This window comes from Dendropsophus ebraccatus, chromosome 8 (genome assembly GCF_027789765.1).
Source record: "Dendropsophus ebraccatus isolate aDenEbr1 chromosome 8, aDenEbr1.pat, whole genome shotgun sequence".
Classification (NCBI taxonomy): Eukaryota; Metazoa; Chordata; class Amphibia; order Anura; family Hylidae; genus Dendropsophus; species Dendropsophus ebraccatus.
In genome coordinates this window covers 73245967-73262248 of record NC_091461.1, presented here as the reverse complement: position 1 = coordinate 73262248, position 16282 = coordinate 73245967, and the positions used below count along the sequence as shown (strand labels likewise).

At 44.1% G+C, this 16282-nt stretch overlaps 1 protein-coding gene across 3 annotated transcripts in view; it reads right to left on the bottom strand.

Moving 5' to 3' along the window:
* Positions 1 to 16282, bottom strand: part of BMPR1A (bone morphogenetic protein receptor type 1A) — a 70349-nt gene that overhangs the window by 37376 nt on the left and 16691 nt on the right. For 2 of the 3 annotated variants that reach the window (XM_069980657.1, XM_069980659.1), the window contains exon 2: positions 3638 to 3725. The exons of the other annotated variant lie outside the window; for it this stretch is intronic. The gene's annotated coding sequence lies outside the window, so the exon portion shown is untranslated. The remainder of the gene's footprint in view (positions 1 to 3637; positions 3726 to 16282) is intronic. 3 annotated transcript variants of the gene reach the window in all.

The following is a 16282-nucleotide window of genomic DNA, read 5'->3' as shown; positions in this document are numbered from 1 at the left end:
GGCAGAAAACATATTATAGCAACCCCCAGGCTGCTACTTACCAGGGCTTATTCCCCCCCAGTTTACGTGCTGCAGTTTCCAGACAATCCTCTCTCACCGGTGGGTAGACTTAGGGCCCTATTCTACAGTAACCATAATCGGCCGAATCGGCCCCATTCAGCCCGATTTGGCCGATTATCGCTCTGTGAAATAGAGAGAACGATCAGCCGATGATCGTGTCATCGGCTGATCGTTCATTTAGGGCCAGACCTAAAATCTTCGGTCCCCCACCGTGCATCGCTACGGCTGAATAGCGGTGCACGGCGGGCGACCGACGATTTGAGAAGCAGCAGCATACATTACCTGTCAGGTCTTCTGCTCCGCTCCGTCTTCCTCCCGGGGTCCCGTGTGCTCTGGCTTCAGAATGGCCTGTCAGCTGACGGAGCGCTCAGCCAATCACAGGCCGGGACCCCCGCAGCCTGTGATTGGCTGAGTGGCCTGTCAGCTGACAGGCCATTCTGAAGCTAGAGCGCGCCGGACCCGGGGAGGAGGACGGAGTGGAGCAGAAGACCTGACAGGTAATTTATGCTGCAAGGACATCGGTAACGATGTCCCTGCAGCCCTCGCTAAACGATCGGGCCGTGGAATAGGCCCAGTAAACGAGCGGCGATCTAGCAGATCGGCGCTCGATTACATCGTTGATCGGGCCCTCCTCGGCCCGTGAAATAGTACCCTTGGTTTGTTTCCTATAATCATTCTGTCCTTGCTGTAATAGAAATCCCTTCTCCATGCACTTCCTGGTGATCCTGCCAGAGGACTGTGTTATACACAGCAGTCAGTCTCGGGACATAGAGATCGGGGGGAGGGATAGTCGCAGACTTCCTTGTATAACCTCTGTAGCCAAGAAACCTTTTTACGCAGGCCAACGTGCAGGATGTGCAAGATCGGTGCTCATTTGCAGAGCCTATAAGGCTCCATCAATAGTGCGACCAGGTAGTTCCTCACACACCTTCCTGTGTAAAGTTAATAGTTGAACAAAGCAGTAATCATCAAAGGAGAAGTCCGGCCACAATAATTTTTTCCCAGATGGCAGGGCATGGGGAGAACATAAACAATACTAACTCACCTTTCCCTGTGCCTCTCCAGTGACTATCGCCACTCCTTGTCCACCGCTGGGCTCCGGGATATTCAGCAGAGCGGATGTCACGACCCGGCTGATGGACTGGCCGCTCAGCCCAGTAAGCCTCTGCAGTCTGATTGGCTGAGGGGCTGTTCATCAGCGGGACAGGCATTATTCCTGCCAAGTCATGAGGTCATCACAACTCGAGGGAAAAATGCCTGCCGCCAGGGGTCCTGGTACTGGACAGGTGTAGCATCGCAGGCATGGAGAGGTAAGCAATACTTGATAGTTATTTTCTCCCCTGCCCCCTGTAAAATGTTTGTTAGGGGCTTCTTCTTTAAATTTACACAGAAAGATGTGCTGACGACTACTGATTATTTTAATGCTGGCACAAAAAATTGTGATCAGCACACGAACAAGAGGCTTCTCGTTCATCAGCCATTTGCTGGCACTTTCACATGGTTCGATTACTGGCATTGAGGGCTCTTCTGCCTGCCAATCATCAACTCGTATAAAAAGGACCAAAGTCACAGATCACAGCTCTGACCTAATGGAGTCAAGCTAAAATGCAGCCAAGCAGCATATGAGGAAATGGAAAATAAATACCAGTAGGTTATCATCCACTGTACAGATCTATGTTTACTGACTGGAAGTCGCTTTTACAAAATGTACAATAGCTAAAAACCATGGTTTATGGTTACTGTTGTTTTGATCAGAGGGGGCTTTGACGCTCAGACATGCTTATTGCCTATACTGGGGTGTCAACTTAGCAAAATATTTGATTTCACCTTCAAAAGTGCTGTCATTTAAACATGTCTAGTCATGGATGTACTGAAAGCAACCGGCTCTAAAAGATATCAGTCAGCTTCATTGTAATACTTTCACCTCTCCTGACCACCTAACAAGCTAGTGGCATCACTGCATAGATAATAAAGGCATCCTGGGCGAAGACAGATTCAGACAAAATTTACCTAGGAGCCATTGGCTCCTAACATGAAAAATTTAGGCGCCAAATATAATATTTGGTCGCCAACATTTTAAACCATGTAAAATTAATGTTATGTTACATGGGACTTACTGTGTGCAGAGGCCACGGCAGCCTCCTCCTCCTTTAGATCCTTTCTTTTCTTAGTTTGAAAATGTTCAACATGGAAACTTGCAACTTGACAACCATATACAGTCTGAGTCAGTACTTCAGCTTCACTTGGCTAGCCTTTTAATGAGGCTTACTCTTCTGAACTTGAACTTAAAGGGAACCTGTCGACCCCCGTGCCGGGGTGACAGGCTCCCAACCCCCCTATACTCACCTCATCGCGCCGGGTCCCGCTTCTGAAGATGGTCGGGTGACGGAGATCTCAGCCGCTGCAGCCCGGCGTGCGCTGAGAGATGACTCCAACGCTCATAGAGAATGACGGGAGAGTCCAGCGCTCCGTCATTCTCTATGAGTGTTGGACTCATCTCTCAGTGTGCGCGCCGGGCTGCAGCGGCTGAGATCTTCATCACCCGACCATCTCCAGAAGCGGGACCCGGCGCGATGAGGTGAGTATAGGGGGTTCTAACGGGGGGTTGGGAGCCTGTCACCCTGTCACTGGGGGTGACAGGTTCCCTTTAAAAGCTTGCAACAGTCTATACATACTGAGCTAGACTTATGGCTGCAGCCATAGTGACCCCCCACAAGATGTGTATATAGATAGATATATCTCTCACCTAGTGACTAATGCAAGTGACCCCCTACAATACAGACACCTGAGGGGCCCTGATAATAATAATTGTGCATATATCTCCCAGTGTCTGCAGCCAGTTTGCCCTACACTTATAGATGGCCCCCTCCCCTTATAGATGACCCCCTCTACCCCCATTATAGATGCCCCCTCTTCTCCCCCCCCATTATAGATGCCCCCCTTCTCTTCTCCCCCCATTATATATGCCCCCCCCTTTCCTCTATGCTAAGCAATATTTAAAAAAAACAAACACACAAACTCACCTGACAACCCGCTCCCCCGGCGATCCTCTTCTTCTTCGGACGCTGTCCCCGGCTGATGCGCGGCTGCCGGGGGTGTCCCGTCCTATCCCCGGCAGCGCGGCGCGTCAGTGAGCTCTCTGTACGCCGGGGCTGTGACTTCTGACACAGGAAGCGTCTCTGACGCGCGCTTCCTGTGCCGGAAGTCAGGGCCCCAGGCAGCTCACTGATGCGCCGCGCTGCCGGGGATAGGACGGGACACCCCCGGCAGCCGCGCATCAGCCGCGCATCTTAAAGAGACAGCGCGCCGCCGGGGCCAGTCGCAAATGGCGCCCAGATTAATAAATCTGGGCGCCATTTGCAAAATATCAGTCGCATTGGCGACCATTTTGGTCGCCATCTGGAGCCCTGTTACAACTGGTGTTCTAAAATGTTGTGGTCAAGTCTTCTTTACACCCTTTTGCAGCTTCAGTTTCGGGGACCATCCTCAAGAACAATCTTAAATGTAGGAATCCTACTCTACATACTGAGCTAAGATGTGGCACAGTACTGTTAAAATATACTCCCATTTAACTTACCAAGTTCTTCTGATAAGCCGCAATTTTACCCGTATTTCCAGTTCATTAACTCCAAAGCGATGCAAGACTGACGCATATTTTTGCAGACCTAGAAGAGAGTACAAATACATTATGACAGCATAAAGCCTTGCCTACAGCAGACACAGCTATAGCTCCAAGGTAATTTCACTTGCTTTGTGAGTAAAGCTCCTTTTACATTGGGCGATTATTGGCAAGGAGTATTGCTAGAAATGCTCCTTCGGCCGATAATCAGTCGAGCACCAGAAAAAACACCCACTTGTTGTGCTATCGGCCGCATACCGCTATGAGTAAACAGCGGACGTGGGAGTGATTGCAATATATTTAAACGGCTGCATGAAAGATAATGATTGTTGGTGTGGCCTGGCAATTAATTGTGCCTTCTGAAGACATTGTAAACAAGCACAACGTAAAAGGGACCTATAATCTAACATCGGAAGCATAAAGTAAAAAGTCAATTTAAGTATAAAAATATATTATATATATATATATATATATATATATATATATATATATATATATATTATATATATTTATATATACATATACATACATACAAACACACATCCACACACACTTGCAACAATCCCAGCTGTACCACCCAGTGGGTAATCTTATCTACTCGTGGCAGTACTAAAGAATTCCATGATCTGGGTGACCTCCTTCCAAGGTTACCAGCCTCCTATTTCCCAGCCCACTAGAATAAGTTATTTGTAACATGCAATTTTTTATTCTGAGGCAGACACCAGGGAACCGTAACCCTGCAGAGTATATCAAATATCAGCAGCACTACGAGAGAGAGAGAGAGAGAGAGAGAGAGAGAGAGAGAGAGAGAAGGTTAAACAAAAAAAAAATTGGGAGAATGTACTCAATAGAGACCATACACTGTTGTCATTTTATTCTTCCAACTTCCACATTTGCCATTTTTAAAAGGTGCTGTACGGAATTAGAAAAATATAGCTGCATTCTTCTGCAAACAACACTACACGTGCTCAGGTCGTGTGTGGTATAGCAACATGTATGCAATTCCACACACAAAACTAGGGCAAAGATGGCGCCATTTCTAGAATACAGGAAAGTGAACCACAAGGGAACAGCAGGACCGTGAAGACCCAATGGGAGGAAGAGCGCAGATGGACGTTCCAGGGAAGGGGTACAGTTAGTCTAACTATTGTTAGACTAACGGTACCCCTTCCCTGGAACGTCCATCTGCGCTCTTCCTCCCATTGGGTCTTCACGGTCCTGCTGTTCCCTTATGGTTCACTTTCCTGTATGCCTCTACCCACCGCTGGTGGCGATAACCCTTGGAGAAGCTGCGATACGTTATCTGGGTTGTTATATCTGCCTACAGTAGAGTTGTGCCTATCCTTTGCACAACTCCACCAGGTGAGTTGGTTGGAGTGCAATGCAAGTGCAAGCACAATAAACGATCTGAAGGCCCTATTCCACGGAACGAATGTCGTTCGTATTCGGCCGATGATCGTTGCAATCGCTTGTTTTTCAACATGTTGAAAAACAAGCGACTGATACAGCATCGATCTGCTGCGGTCGCTCCATTGAATAGGAGCATCGGCAGCAGACGCTGCTGTATCCTATGGGCTGCCCGGACAATCAGCGATCCTCCGAGCAAAACCCACACCCAAACTGAGGACAAGAAACTAGCCACTTCTGGAAGGAAGCAACTGGGTTCTTCTAATCCTTGAATAACTCATTAAAAGGGGTTATCCAGTGCTACAAAAACACATCCACTTTGCTCCAGGGATAGCCCCTCTCTTGTCACCAGCTTGGGTGGGGTTTTGCAATTTAGTTCGATTGAAGTGAATGGAGCTTAATTGCAAACCACACCTGAACTGGAGACAAGAGCCGTGCTGTCTCTGGAAGAAAGTGGCCATGTTTTTGTAGCGCCAGATAACCCCTTTAACAAGCGCTACAAAAACATGGCCTCTGTCTTCCAGACACAGCACCACTCTTGTCTCCAGGTTGGGAGGAGTTTTTGAACTTAGTTCCACTGAAGTGAATGGAGCTTAAAGGGGTTATCCAGTGCTACAAAAACATGGCCACTTTCTTTCAGAGACAACAAGACTCTTGTCTCCAGTTCAGGTGCAGTTTGCAATTAAGCTCCATTTACTTCAGTGGAACTGAGCAGCAAAACCGTGCCCGAGCTGGAGACAAGAGTGGTGCTGTCTCTGGAAGACAGTGGCCATGTTTTTATAGTGCTTGATAAACCCTTTAAGGGCATGTTCACACAGCTTTTTTTTTCTTCTTTCCCTTTATGATTTGTGCATCACAAAACCACATGGTGTCACTGTCAAAAACTCAGCTGAGGCGCCACTAGATTGTTAAAGAGAAGAGAGCGAAGCTCAACTGAAATCTTTCCAAGGGGAGCCAGGCAGAAAAGAATGAACACAATGCTCAGGTGAGAGTTTCTGTCCCTTCAATGAGCAGGCTGGCTGATCACAACTTCCAGAAGTGGTGTGAAAGTTTAGGTATGGTTCCCATAGAACTGCTCCCAAGTAACCGCAATTGTACAGGAACCGTCAATAGACAAGTAGTGTGGTTTGTCTATATTACATGCAAAATAGGAATTACTAAAGCTGCTTGCAGACATAACATCTACTCTTAACAACCCATCTACTGACAATGATCATGGTTTTGTCTGCTTTACTAAAATAAGTTTTGACTTTGTCACCGGCCTTTTACATGGAACATTTTTCTGCCCAATCAGGCAAATTATCTCTGTGTAATAAAGACAAAAAAAATCAGCTGATCGTGGTCTTTCAACACGCTGAAAAATCGACCACCAACCGTGCAATGCTACGTGTAATAGCAATGCGTAGGAATTAAAAAAAAAAAAAAAAAAAGTAAAAGAAAAACTTTCTATATACCTGTCCACACTCTGTGGTATTCTTCTAGCTTATGCGGGCTACCCGCAGCGCGAACTTCTGAGACTGGCTCTTCAGTGACACAGGCCACAGCGGTGTCCAGTCTCGGTCAGTGATTGGCTGAGCGGCCTGTAACTTCACAGACTGCCTCAGAAGTTCCAGTGGTGGCTGCGGGGAGATGGCAGAAGCTAGAACACATTTAAGGCAAGGGCTGCAAGGATGGTGCCAACAATGTCCATGTTGTCCACTACCGCACAATACTTGAGCCACATAATGGGCTCTGTAAGCGAACGCCTATCAAGCAGATTGGCACTTGCTTTTTCTGCAAACCAGGCGGTGTACTATGGCCTTTACAGAGTAGTACTCAATGGGTGGCACAAGGCAAGGGCTTCTCAATTTGTGCGGCTCGCCCTAGTTGTTGGTGAGATAACTAGGGAGGCAGTTTTCACAAAACTAACTATAAGCTGCACAGTCCTTTCCTGACTGCAACAATTTCTGGTTTCAGAACATAATTTTGTATACTTTGTAAACTTACTTTGTAATGTTATACAGAGTTTAGGAAATATATGAATGGTAGACTGAGGAAGAGTTATTTTTGCTTGGATTTTCATGGCACACAGTGAGGCCTGGCATCCTCTCGAGTCTGGTGAGGGCCAGGCATCACTTTGTACTGCTGGCTGAGGCTCTAATAGAAAACATTTAAGAAGCCCTAGAAAATAGAGAAGAGCTGAGAAGCACAGCTTGTGCTCCCTGACCCAGCTTGATCTCTGCAAGGACTATGAGTGTCTTACTATAACCGCATATGGACTGCACAACTGGCAGGGATTTAATGGGACCAAAAAAAAAAAAAAAAAAAAACACACAAAGCCTACAAATGACTCTGCATTCTATATCTGTTGAGACACCATCTTATTTGTTCCTTTTGAGGAAAACTGAACCTATTCTCCAATACACAATGAACGGGGATAGAAAGGGATAAATATCATGTCACAAGTCACAAGTCATAGAACAAATGGGTTGGATAGCAGCAGATCCTCATCAGTTATATTACCTGAACCCATGGCAGAATTAACCTGCACAACTCTTAACTTTTTGTACATTCAATAGAAATCAAAGACAGGCATTTATTTAGGACTGTATATTAAGGAACAGACTATATAATACCCAGGGTTGGAAAGGTGTGTCTTCTAGCACTGCCAAACCTTCCAGGATCCCAAGCCATAAGTGATGACAGACACAAACCTCACCCTCTCCTCTACTGATGATTGAAACCAGGATTCTGCTACAACACCTGCAATAAAAGCCTGCTTGTTTTGTAACGTCAGCTTCTGAGGTTGTATAGAATACAAATGTACAGAACGCAAGGCTACTAGTAGAAAAATGTTATGCATTCTTAGCTATCAAGGCAGGGGTGGACAACTACCATGCAAAAGACTTTCAACAAGGTCATATATAGCTGACATCAAAAACGCCTTACCTTATTTCTAAAGCACAGACGGAAAGCTGTCTGTAGCCAATACAATAGGTAAGCAATTTTATCAGTAATTGCATATAAAAGGTTATGGTTGTGTGCACAAGGCCTCAGGAGTGAAAAAGCTTGCTCTACAATGTGCTTTCTTAGGGCCATATTACACGGAACGATAATCGGCCCTATCCGTCCGATTATCTGTCCATGTAATAAACACAATGATCAGCCGATGACAAGGATCATATAATTGTTGGGTGCCGACCGCGCATCGCTACGTGTAATAGTGAAGCACGGCCGGCGGCTGACGATTTCCACACTGTATACATTACCTATCTATCCTGCAGGGCTCCTCTTGCGCTCTGCTTCTCCCTGATCCTGCACCATACACCTTTAGAGCGGCCCGTCTCAGCTGACAGACCACTCAGCCAATCACTGGCTGGGACCGCCGCAGCCAGTAATTGGCTGAGCGGCCTGTCAGCTGAGACAGCCGCTCTAAAGGTGTAAGGTGCTGGACCCTGGGAGAAGCAGAGCGCAAGAGGAGCCCTGCAGGATAGATAGGTAATGTATTGAGTTTAAGCAAGGGTTGCAAGGACATCGGTAACAATGTCCATGCAGTCCTTGTTAAAGGGGTTGGCAACTTTATAGTAAACTAGGTCTGTACAAAGTATTAGTAAGTGTGCTCACTGGATATAATAACAGCAGCTCCCTGTGTACCTCATAGAGCTAAAATCAGACTCCCCTTTACTAGGCTGTGGTGCTCTGCTCTGTTTTGTTTCAGTCCATAAAACTGACGACATGGAGGAGCATGTGACCATGCCCTGTCCCATTTCCTCCGTAGACATATACAGGCTCAGTGGTGGACACTGGGGGCGGGGCCTGGTCACATGCTTCTCCATGTCAGCAATCTTATGGACCAAAACACCACAGAGCAAGGCAGCCCAGCCTGGAGGAGGGGAGTCTGATATTAGCTCTATGAGGTACACAGGGAGCTGCTGTCAGTATATACAGTGAGTACACTGACTAATACTGTACACTGACCTATTTTAATATAAAGTGGCCAACCCCTTTAAATGATTATCGGGCCGTGTAATAAGCCCAGTAAACGAGCGCCGATGTAGCAGGTCGGCGCTCATTTACAGTTATCGGGCCCCCATCGGCACGTGGGCACCCCAAGTGTGCAATCCCTAATACATCTACAACCCCCAATCTCACTTTAACCCTTTGGCACCATGCACTTTTAGGCTATGTTCACACAAGGTATAAAACAGCTATTCTGCGTTTAACAATACCTACATCAGGAATTAATGAACATGATCATTAATTCCGGCCGTAGGTAGCATTAAATTATGGACGTTCACGCGAAATGGCCAGTGTTTATACAGCGCATGAACATAGCTTTACAGTGCAAAGATATGGTAGACTCAAGAAGTAGCAGTATGCAGAATGAATGTAAGCTGTATATTACTCAGATCCTAGCTGATTACCCCCTTAGCACTTAAGAGACAACTCCTACCTCCCCACTATGGGGACTTTTAAAGATGTGGTGATGCTCATTTTTCAGAATTCTTTTAAAAGGTAATGTAAAAGAAGTGTTTTACTCTCAATTTTATATATTTTTGATTAACATTTAAATATAATAACTTCTTTATAATCTCACTTTTGGTTACAAGACTCAAATTGAGCATCTTAGAAGATCACACAGACTTCTGGTTCACACAATATGTTGTATCATTTGGAGAAGCAGAGTGCTATAATCAATGTAAAGGAACGGAGCGGATAATTCAGGAATTAAACTATGGTTAAGAGAATAAATGGCACTGCCATAAAACCTGCTTTTGCCTGATTTAATTTAATGCATTCTAATGTGCTAATGAAAGGGCTATACATATAGCTAGGATATATCTCCAATCTATGATGGTAGAGTTCTGACCTCTGATGCCCAAACTTGGGAATATTGGGCATTATGCCAGGCCCCCTATACAGTGTTTCGTGTGGACAGCAGTGCCCATTGGGAACACCGCACTGTGCCATCGAAATGGATGTGGTCAGCCCGAAGCTCATATTGTAAACATAACAAAAGAAATGTCAATCTATAAAACAGCTAAAATTTTCACAGAAGCTGCAGCAGCAAGTAGTGGTAAAAGCTGGGTGAGAAGTGGTGTACTGAAAAGTACTAATTCGTGTGTATGAGGAGAACAGAAAGCTCTGGTAAGCCTGGAGGTTCCTTCCCAGATTCCTCTGTCCAGGGTGGGGGTAGGGTGTACTGAATGCAGAGATTGCATATTCTCTCCTAGTCAGCACGGCTCCAGTCTTCAAGTATAGCTGCAAACTCTGGAACGCAGAACGTGTAACTTGATCCGGCCGCCCTCCCCTCCTCTTCCCACAACCACATTTAGGAAGAAATTTGAGCTCTTTAAAAGAATAGTGCAGCAGACGGATCAGCCTGGACAAGAAGTCACCCATCTTACCATAATAAAGTATAGGGGTATTATTGCAGCCTGAAAACAGTTACTCACTATACATATACTGTAGATGGAGTTCTACAGGAGACTGTCAGTAAATCCCCATTATATGATAATCTACACTAATTACAGCTATTCATAATCTTCAAGAAACAATTCTAAGATGTTCATCTATACTGCAGACACAAAATAAAATTTTCTTCAATATTAGCATTGTAATTCTCATTTGCATAGTGCCCCTCCACAGATTGCTTGTGAATGTATACAGGCCATGCTCCACTCCCTACATCCATACCTCTATCCAGATAACGCCAGATAGACAATATCTATACATGCCACACACACCTACACAATTTACAGTGATGGGTGCACAGATGATCCAGTGATTGCTAGTTATTAGACCACTTAAAGGATTGTTTTAAATGTCCCTTTACACTGGGTAATTATTTAGCAAATGAGCATTTAAAGGAGCATTTGTTCCCGATAACCTGTTGGTGTATTAAGGGCCAGCAAACAAGAACAAACCTACAAATCGTGATCAGCCACACACTGTGTAAAAAAGGTCTCTGAGGTAGACACTTATTACATTTAGGCTGGGGTACAATGGCTATTAACAATGACATACCTTAAAAAGGGTTTTTGTTACAGTGGAATCACATGAGTTGCAGTTGCATGCAAGTACATCACTTGTAAGAATTATGTAGTTACACGACCAAGCAGTGCAACACGGTTCCTGGTAGTGTGTCTGGCAATCGCTGTGTAGCCCAGCTTATGGGGGCCGCACTAATGATCCACCGATCTTTCTGTAGCCCAGCCTATAGGGGCCCCACTAATTACCCACCAACCACCGTGTAGCTCGGCCTATCGGGGCCCCACTAATTACCCACCAACCACCGTGTAGCTCCGGCCTATCGGGGCCCCACGTGCACTGAGCCAGCCCTGGTGGTGTGTACACATACACTGTACTGCCACAGTACATGTAGAACTGGCAGCTATACTCCCCTTGCCCACAAAGAGGGGGCCCAGCAGGGACATTTTGAGATAGGTACATGAGTGGATAGAAATATATATTTTTGGCCATATTTGTCCAGCTCGACTCTGCACCAATGATCACCACCAACCTGTGTTTCTGCAGCTGTTGCAAACTCCCAGCAGTTCCAGTCACTGCCCACAAGGAGCTGCATTCCCAACAGATGGACGGCCAGAGGGTGACAACCACTATTCTACAGTAGTTATAACAGCAGACTTATCCCACTGTCAGTGTCTGAACTTAGCATATTGGTTCCTATCACACAGCAGTGCCCAGAGTAGTTACATGAGAAACTATAACAGAAGGTCACACAGTATCTACATATCATATAACCTTTGTCTCTCTCATCTGTAAGGATATTTATTAAACAAAATCTGTCTATTATCTAGTTCTTATTCATACTCCGTTTACAAGCTACCACTATAATAATTATAATATAGAGTAAAAAGTAATGCTGACATGAGCCCTCTGTCCAGGAACCAGAGTGCAGAGAGGTTACACCGAGCTTCTTCTTGCTCAGTAGAACCTGTTCTTTTCGTTGACACAGAACTCATTGCTTTGAATAGGCACAATGTAATGCTCAATTTCCACTGTGGTGGCACTGCAGGAAAGCCAAAGTACTACCGAATGTCTCCAAGATTTATGGTGCATTTACACAGAAAGATTATCTGACAGATTATCTGCCAAAGATTTGAAGTCAAAGCCAGGAATGGATTTTAAAAGAGAATAGATCCCAGTCTTTGCTTTATTACTTGTTCTCTGTTTATAGTCTGTTCTCGGCTTTGGCTTTAAAGATCCGTCAGATGAATCTCTGTGTAAAAAGCACCATTAGGGCCCTTATCATTAGGTGTACCAGCTCCTGTTAAAAGGCAACAAAATGCACAGTGCAACCCCAGACAACGATAGACGATCTTGCTGTGCGTCGCAGACCGCCGCTTTCTTCAGTGAGCCACCTGGACAAACTTAAGATCGCACAGACAGCGAGCAGGAAACGAGGAGGAAGTAAGTGCTGTCCTGACAGGTCAACACTCACTTCCTTCTCAATATCGCGCCGTGTAATAGGGCTGTTACAGCTGACTGCTGAGGATGCCAGCAGGGGGACACGGTCAGTTTACTCCTAACAAATAGGGACTGGAGAACCCCTTTAAGCCTGGGCACATCAGTTTTGTGGCAGATGCAATAAGAATAGAAAGTTCTTTTACACCAGTGACAGATGACTGCTGAGGAGCAGATAGACATTTCCATGGGCACAGTGCACAGCTGGAGGGGGTAGGTTTCCTCCCAGTCAGGTGATGATACCTGGCAATGGCTCTCCCATACAGGATTTATACTTACATGCTGTACTGTGACTACAGATAACATATGGAAGATTGTTTTATTGTGTTGCATTGACCATTTTTTCCATTTACAAAAGGGCAAATATTGTATATTTCTGCTTATCGGTCTTGAAGGGATTTGCTGCAAAATGTAGCAAAAAATCCAAAAACTGGCACACGTAGATCCACCTTTACGGTGTGACAAACACATCCAATAAAGCAACATTATAAAGCAGTATAAGGAGTGCAGGAAGTTTAGGAGTCTGAGGAATGCAAGCAGATAATCTTACACATTGAGCCCATCTATCAGCAAGCAGACCATGACTAAACTAATAAAAAGGTACCTAAAATGTCAGACTACCAAGATTCTTTCCACTAGTCATGGGGGCCTTTAGCTCTCCATCCCTCTCTTCATTTATGGTAGGGCAGCTACAATCCTAGACAAATAGGCTAAGGGCCCTATTCCACCGGACGACTATCGTTCAGATTATCGTTAAATTGTTAGAATCTAAACGATAATCGTTTGGTTGAAATGCAGTTGATTATCAACGATTAACGACCGAACGAGAAATCGTTGATCTCTTTATAAGACCTGGACCTATTTTTATCGTTGCTCGTTCGCAAATCGTTCGCATTGAATAAGACGTCGTTCGGTCGTTCGCAATAGATACGAATGCAATAGAGAATAAATATCGAAGAAAAAACTATCGCAATTACGATCATAAGTAACGATTATCGTTCCATGGAAATGAGTGAACGTTTTCAGGTCTTTCGCAATAGCGGTCGTTTGAGATCGTTAACGATTATGCAAACGATAATCGTCCGGTGGAATAGGGCCCTAAGGAAGGCTTCTCAGCTTACCAGTCCATTACTGCTCACAGCCCACAGAGCGTGCACCACTTAGGAAGTGGGGGGTATACAGCAGGCATCCAAACTCTTGTCAGCTATCACCTTATTGCAGGTTTAATGGAATTCTCAAAAAATCAAAGCAAAGTATACACCACAATTTATTAATTGCTAAAACCCCACAATAATATTGTGACGAGAGGACACAGCAAATCTCTTATCCCTCCAGCAATGCCAGCAAAGACCCATGGACAGAAAATGGCTCCTGCTTCAAGATTGATCCTGAGGATTTCAGCTATTTATATTGATTACGTCCGCAGTGGATACGGCATGTGTGCACATACGCTTACAGGGCTTAACCAAGGTTTACCAAAACATGGCTGCTTTCTTCCACTCTGTGTTTGGTTTTGCACTTCTATTGAAGTGAATGGAGTTGAGCTGTAATACCACACACAACCCGTGGACAGGTGTGATGCTGTTTTTGTATGAAAGTAGCTGTCTTTATTCTATTCCTGAATAACCTTTTCCATGAGGTGTTAAGAAAAATCAAAGAAAAAAAAAAAAGATAAAATTTATCCCAGATTTTATTGACCGGAGATTTTTTTTAACAATAGTTTTATTATCTGTTTATTTTTTTTTTATTTTATTTAATTCTTTGAAAATTTTGATGGGGGCTGCCATCTTGTCTGGGCTATTTTAATAGTTACAGCCCAATGAACCATAGGGACAGACAGGACCAGTCCCATTCAGATGAATGGCTCCTGCATGTGTGCTCAGTAACCTTTTATAAAGGTCATTCTACAGTAAGGGCCCTTGTACACGGAGCTATAATTGGCTGAATTGGGCCATTTATTGCTCCATGTAATAGAGGCAACAATCAGCCTATGGAACAATCAGATGATAGCTGGTTTAGGTTTGGACCTAAAATCATCAGGAGCCAACCGCGCATCGCTACGTGCAATAGCGATGCAGAGCTTGAGAAAGCTCTAATTGTAAGAGTGAAACGTCGCACCTGTGGGAAAATAAATCAACCTGTTTGATTGCAATCGGAGTGCCGCAGTTATTTACCTGGACTATATAGCGACGCACAATTTGGTTCCCTTGTGCACATTGCTGTAACCCACCAACAAGATTTTCTTCAACCAGAGTGGACGCCACGATGTCAGCAACAGCTATTGTGTGTGCGCCTCTTATTAATATATTGGTGTCACCTGTGACTGCACTCCTGTATGATGAGGAGGAGACTGCTGCGAAACAATTTGTACAGAACAGGAAGGATCAGCTTGAAGTGTCACTGTCATAAAAAAACTTGACATGAGTGAATTGTGAGAATGAGCGAGGTCTGCTCTCTGTTCGGTCAGTGAAATCAGTTGGGCTCCATAGACTATTAGTCAGAGCGCGACTGATCACGTGACAGACGGAGGATTATGTTTAGCCTATTATCCTGATTGGTACGGGTCTGAATACTCTAACCCAGACTGGTCAAAACTTGTCTCTCTGACATGGCCTAAGCTTTTTTTTTTTACGATGACAATGACACTTTAAAGGGATACTCCGGCGAAAATCTTTCCCAGTAATTGAAACACATTACAAAATTCTATAGCTTTGTAATATGCTTTAATCACCTATCTGCCCCTCTTCCCTATCTTTTCCCCCCTCAACCCCCCCACCAGGAAGTGAAGTAAACTCATTCTTACCTAATGACTGTTGACCCCAGGCTGCTCTGTGGCAGCCATTTTGTGATAATGACATCATCAAGAGGGAGGCGGGTGTAAGCCCTGTAAGGCCAGCCTCCCTTTGTCAGCTGAGCAAGCTGTAAGCCATCTAACAGTTTTACAGAGTCATTTAGATATCACAGGAGACAAAGTGCATCATGGGAAAGCTCAAACCAGGAAGCGAAGAAAAAAAATGAAGACACCAATTGGAGCTTCAGTTTTTTTTTTTTTTTTTTATCAGTGCCGGGCCAACAGGTTACAGCAAGCCTGTGCTTAAGTCCTTAGTGTGAGCTTGTTTGCGGTGCCTTCACAACCAAATAATAAAAAAAAAAAAAATAAGCACCAAAAAAAAAATTAAGATAGATAGATAGATAGATAGATATTATATGTATGTATATATATATATATATATATATATATATATATATATATATATATATATATATATATATATATACATACACATATACATATATATATATTTATTATTATATATCTCTATCAGAAGAATACCGCAGCCTTCATGGGATAGAATTCAACACAACGTGTTTATTTCCCCAAACCGCGACGTTTCGGTTTGGGGAAATAAACACGTTGTGTTGAATTCTATCCCAAGAGTGCTGCGGTATTCTGATTTATATTACCTATACCAGGTGGTCACTGGTATATACCGCCTGGTGCTGCATCCATTCTGAATGTCTATATTATATTATATATATACACACACATATATATATATATATATATATATATATATATATATATACACATATATATACACACACACACGTAAATAAACAATTTGGATTTAAATAATAGGTTATTCTCTAAGAGGTTAATGAGCCAAAAAGCAATGTCTTCTTAAATCATGTATATGTACTATATTGGTGATAATATAAGTTATGTGT